At 34.0% G+C, this 6000-nt stretch overlaps 1 protein-coding gene across 1 annotated transcript in view; it reads right to left on the bottom strand.

The window, feature by feature from the left end:
* Guf1 (GTP binding elongation factor GUF1) overlaps positions 1–6000 on the bottom strand; it is a 1117012-nt gene that overhangs the window by 705784 nt on the left and 405228 nt on the right. The window lies entirely within an intron of this gene.

The raw sequence follows: 6000 nt of genomic DNA, 5'->3' as shown, positions 1-6000 counted from the left end.
TTATGTATACTATCATGTCATCTGCAAATAACGAAAGCTTAACTTCTTCCTTTCCAATACGAATCCCCTTGATCCCCTTATGTTGTCTTATTGCTATTGCTAGAACTTCAAGCACTATATTGAAGAGGTATGGAGAGAGTGGACATCCTTGTCTTGTTCCTGATTTTAGTGGGATGGCTTTGAGTTTTTCTTACTGTATGTTGTTTTGTCCTGTTTGACTGTTGTCTCTTAGTGGCCTGTGCTTTTCTGAAAAGGAAGCAGAGGGAGAGCAGAGGCAGTAGTGGAGGAAAGGTGGGGAGGTATCTAGGAAGAGTGGAGGTAAGGGAAACTGTGGTTGGAATGAGAGAAGAATCTACTTTTAGTAAAAATTTAAAGAATAAAAAACCTAAATTTTTCTTAAACATTGTAAAAAAGGCAACCCTTTAATTATTATATCCATTTTATAGCCAGGAAATAAAGCTAGAATTATTACTTTATGAAAAAAAGTAAAGAGAAAAAATTCTACTGAAACGTTCTGTTTCTTTGGTCAGAGTTCAACAATATATTTTCATCAAAAACAATTTTTATTTGAAACTCATATCTTATAAAATAGCTCTTAAAAATAATATATAAAATTTTGATTTTTATTTGAAATTTTTATGTGTATACTTTTTCTTCCACAGGTTAGAATATACAATTATTTTCTTTGCACATGGGATTTTAACCTTTTTTTCCAAATTATCAGTATTTCCCAAAAGATAAATGTGAGGTTTTATGTCTTTATGTCCGTATACATTCTTTGAAAATGCAAGACAATTTAAATGCATTGCCAAGAACTGTAGGTTTAAAAATAGACTAATTCATGCGCATTTACCCTATCCCTTATGATATTAGTGTAAGTCACCTAAGTAATAATATCCCTATTAGTAAAACAAATATTTGTGCTATATCGTCTTGGTAATGCGTAAAGAAAAAACCATGCAATGTGCATCTAACTGCCATATCTGGAAGATTATGCACCACTGTGAGCTATGGAAAATGTCTGCTGCTAACGTATCCAATTTACAGAATGAATAGAAAAGCTTGACAATGTTTTAGACAGATTTTACACACTACCATTGTGTTAAAAACCACTAAGCACATTTTAATGACTCCATTATTGTGCTATAATATGGATCAATCAATTCCAAGATATGGCTAAAACACATCTTACTAAAAGGGGGAAAAAAGGAGAATTCCAAAATAATTCTGATAATTGTATTAAATAAATTCTGAAGTTCAGAGGATTTTTCACAAATAAGTAATATTAAATTGTTTCACATTGTCTAGCTGATTACTGAATTTATCAGTTTCACAAATATTAAAAAAGCACCAAATTCTGTAGCAAATGGATTTCAAAAAGTCATCTGAAGTGTTAATGTTTCAGCCCCATTTCATTCATATATAATCCAAATAGCATCTAGATATGTGGCTCAGAAAAAATCTTTCTACCACAGCTATTAATTTATTTATACATATTTCATGTCATGTAACTAGAAGATTAAGATATATGTCTCAATAAATTATTCAGATATATATTGCTGTTTTTCTTGAAGCATAAAACTGTGATTGATCAGATGCTGCCAGAATGCTATACAACTATAAAAATGAAAGAAATAGAATTTATAATTGGTGAATGTCATAAAAATTAATTATCTAGAAATTATGAACATATTAGAATTCTCAAAATTACCATCTGGAATGAAGATCATTAAACAATTTAGTGTTCTTTGTATTTCCTTGACAGCCAAAATATTTTAACCAATAGTTTATAAATAAATTAGATTAAAGAATTCTTACTAACTTCATTTTAAATGCTAAGAATATTAAATTTTCTTATATAGTAGTTAATTTCTAACATTGTATTGAGATAATTTCCTAGCCAAACACAAATCAGATAATTAAATCTAAGGTAGTGAGGTGACAGTCAATAATATGTTTGCCAGAAAGTTCTTCCAGCCCTACCTTACTCTTTCCTCTGTGATGTGATGGTCTCTCTCTAGCTGCAAGATGTCCCAGTTTCCAGCAGTCAGTTCGTTATTGTTTCATGCATCTTCCTACACTCTGTTGTTCAGAGGATAATGCCCAGACAATGATTATGAAAAATAATATTTTTCTTAAAACCTTTTTTACTTTTCACCCACTGAGGACTGTTTTGGTAGGTAGTATTTGCTTTCGATCTTTATCATGGTAATAATGGTTTCAACCGGTCTGCCCTTGGGTCTGATGGTTCCCTTTGTACAATATTTCATGTCCATTTAAATCACAGAGTTAAAGAAAATGTTCCTAATTAGTGCTTTTCTTATTTTACAGAGAAACCAATCAGCTTAAGAACTAAACCCACTTTTTTCCATTACTATCTTGTTTCAAATTATGTAATGTTTTTTGGAAAGTTTCTGCACCCTGACACAATAATCCAAATCAGACCAAGTCAAACTGAATGAGAAAAACCCCATGTTTAATTGATACAAACGCTTCTGGATGACTTTCCAGGCCCAGAGAAAGACATGAAAGGAGACTGAAAAAACACGAGCATCTCTGGGATCATCATTTTGGGAGCTTTCTTGGAGGTGAAATCTGGACTAGGCAACTGCAGGGAAGGGATCTAGGAATGGATCCTCCACCCGAACATTCCAGACTCTTTGGATATATGGATGCCATGGTCTGGGGTGAAACTTCCATCCAAATATTCCAGACTCTTTTTGAGTATATGGATGCCAAGGGGTTGAATGAAAACTTCAACTGAACATTTTTCTCAAACAATATTCTTACCACAGCACTTAACTAAAATCTGTGAGTACATCTTCAATTTTCCCCAATACTTTATTCATTTCCCTAAAAAAATTTATAGTTCCATGTATTAGTAGTGACTAGTTGTTTCCATTTCTTGGTCTCAGATTGTTCATAAGTTTGACATGTTAATTTGGGGCTTCTAGAAGATTCATATGAAGCAATATGAAAAATCAAATCAATGCATCACATTTATTAACTGTTGTAGTACAAGAAAAATATATTTCTGTCTATCATAAACTAATATTCCATGAAAAACCAACAGGCATTTTTTCTTATTCTACAGATTAATTGCTTAGAACTGTATAATTGTGGAAGGTGACAGTTTACAGATGCAGAGTCAAAATTATTTTGTTCCTTCATTTTCTATCAAAGTGTTTTTTATTCACCTTTGTATTTGAACTTACATCCCTTTTATTTTTCAGATAAAACCTTTGAAATGTGCTTATAGCAGACTATGGGTTTTCACCAACCTCAGAGCTATGATTGTCATGAGATAATTTTTCAAACACAGAGCTTATGCTCCTTGTCTTTGCTACAGCCTCACTACCTGCTGAGATAGTTTGAATGAGCAATGTACTCCCTAGGCTAAGGCATTGGTTTGCATTTGGTAACACTGTTTTGTAAGGTTTAAGGGGCACGGCTTTGCTAAAAAAAAAAAATATGTCAAAGGAGGCAGGCTTCAAGTGTAAAAATCTTCACTCAATTTGATCTGATTTCATTTTGAGTTTGAAGATGTGAGCTTACAGTTTCCCTTCTATTGTACCTCTCACCATGGCTGCCTTTCATTATCATACTTCCCTGCTATGATGGACCTTTATCTCTCAAGAACCCAAATAAACTTTTCTTTTTGTGAGTTTCTTCAGTCATGGTGTGCTCATGTATATCTGGCTGCATAGCCCAGAAATAACCACACAGAAACCATATTATTTGCAATATTGTTTGGCTAATAGCTTAAGGGTATTTCTAGCTAACTCCCATCTTATGTTTTATTGATTTTTATTGAGCTCTACATTTTTCTCTGTTCCCCTCCCCATCTCTCCCCTCCCCTTCAACCCTTTCCCAAGGTCCCCATGCTCCCAATTTACTTAGGAGATCTTGTCTTTTTCTACTTCCCACGTAGATTAGATCTATGTATGTGTCTCTTAGGGTCCCTGTTGTTGTCTAGGTTCTCTGGGATTGTGATTTGTGGGCTGGTTTTCTTTCCTTTATGTTTAAAAACCACTTATAAGTGATTACATGTGAGAATTGTCTTCTTAGGTCTGGGTTAGCTCACTCAAAATGATGTTTTCTAGCTCTATTCATTTGCCTGCAAAATTCAAGATGTCATTTATTTTCTGCTGTATAGTACTCCATTGTGTAAATGTACCACACTTTTCTTATCCATTCTTGGGTTGAGGGGCATTTAGGTTGTTTCCAGGTTCAGGCAATGACAAACAATGCTGCTATGGACATAGTTGAGCACATGTCCTTGTGGCATGATCGAGCTTCCTTTGGATATACACCCAAAAATAATATTACTGGGCCTTGAGAAAGGTCGTTTCCTAATTTTCTGAGAAATCACCACACTGACATCCAAAGGAGTTGTACCAGATTGCATTCCCACCAGCAATGCAGAAGTGTCCCTTTACCCCATAACATCTCCAGTATAAGTTGTTATCAATGTTTTTGATCTTGGCCATTTTTACAGGTATAAGATGAAATCTCAGAGTTGTTTTGATTTACATTTCTCTGATGACTAAGGATGTTGAGCATTTCCTTAAATGTCTTTCAGCCATTTTAGATTCCTCTGTTGAGAGTTCTCTGTTTAGGTCTGTACTCCATTATTTTATTGGATTATTTGTTCTTTGGATGACCAATTTCTTGAGTTCTTTGTATATTTTGGAGATCAGACTTCTGTGTGATGTGGGATTAGTAAAGATTTTTTTTTCCCATTCTGTAGTCTGTCAATGACCATGTCCTTTGCTTTACAGAAGCTTTTAAGTTTCAGGAGGTCCTATTTATTAATTGTTTCTCTCAGTGTCTGTGCTACTGGGGTTATATTTAGGAAGTGGTCTCTTGTGCCCAAAGTGTTCAAGTGTACTTTCCACTTTCTCTTCTATGAGGTTCAATGTGGCTGGCTTTATGTTGAGATCTTTGATCTATTTGGACTTGAGTTTCTTAAATTAACCCATCCCCATTAATCTGTGTATCATCATGTGGCTGTGGCTTACCAGGTAAAGTTCTGGTGACTTTCTCTGGCAGAGCTACATGGCTTCTCTCAGACTCTGCCTCCTTTCTCCCAGCATTCAGTTTAGTTTTCCCCACCAACCTCTATTTTGCCTGCACAGGCCCAAGACAGTCCTTTATTAACTAATGGTATTCACAACATACAGAACAGAGTGCCACTTTATCAGAGTATTAACAAAGTAACTAATACACTTCTGTCACCATCCAAGTGTTTAATAAAACAATTATTTGTGTTTTTCTTTTATTCTGCAATTATAAAAGTTCCTACAGTAATTTCCACTTTCTGAGTTGTCACTCAGGAAAACCTGGCTTTCTGATCCAAGGTCACAGTTAGACACATTTGGCTCAAATTATCTCTTATTCACTTTAAAGTCAGAGTTGTGTTTTACATGGACACTATCTTAATTGATTCTAAAACTTCCTTTAAAAATAGATACATTAACAAGAGGAATTTAAAAAAATAAAGTGATGAATACAGAATGAATGATTTTCTAATGTTGTTTTCAGAAAACAACTTAATGTTTACATGGAATCACTTAAGAAAACAAAAAAGGAAAGTGTGGAGAACAGCTCTGTGAAGACTTGAATGCCGTAAATAGCACTTAGGCAAGCGTGAGATTGGTTTTATAGGATAAAGAATATAACCTCCCTTTTGTTTATAGGTCGTGTAATATCTTCCTTTTCTTGATGGTATTGAAGATAAAACCTTTACAATTGGATATTTCATTTATCAGTATAAACATTTCTTACTTTATGAAGTTTTTCCTATACCTATTGTTTCTTAAGTTATGGCTCAAAATAGTCACTATGTTGAAGAGGCATATTTTTACATGATATATTTTGGTCACTTACAAACCTGTTCTTAGTAGATCATTCTGATCCCATTACACTTCTAGGCCCTAAAAATGACTGCTTATTTCTCTGTCATTCATCTTTGGTTCCAATACTCCTTGTGTTTTCTAT

The sequence above is a fragment of the Alexandromys fortis genome, unplaced genomic scaffold (genome assembly GCF_014885135.2).
Source record: "Alexandromys fortis isolate MF-2015 unplaced genomic scaffold, M_Fortis_MF-2015_v1.1 scaffold_0, whole genome shotgun sequence".
Taxonomy (NCBI): domain Eukaryota; kingdom Metazoa; phylum Chordata; class Mammalia; order Rodentia; family Cricetidae; genus Alexandromys; species Alexandromys fortis.
Note: the sequence above shows the minus strand (reverse complement) of the source record. Positions and strands in the feature narration are given on the sequence as shown.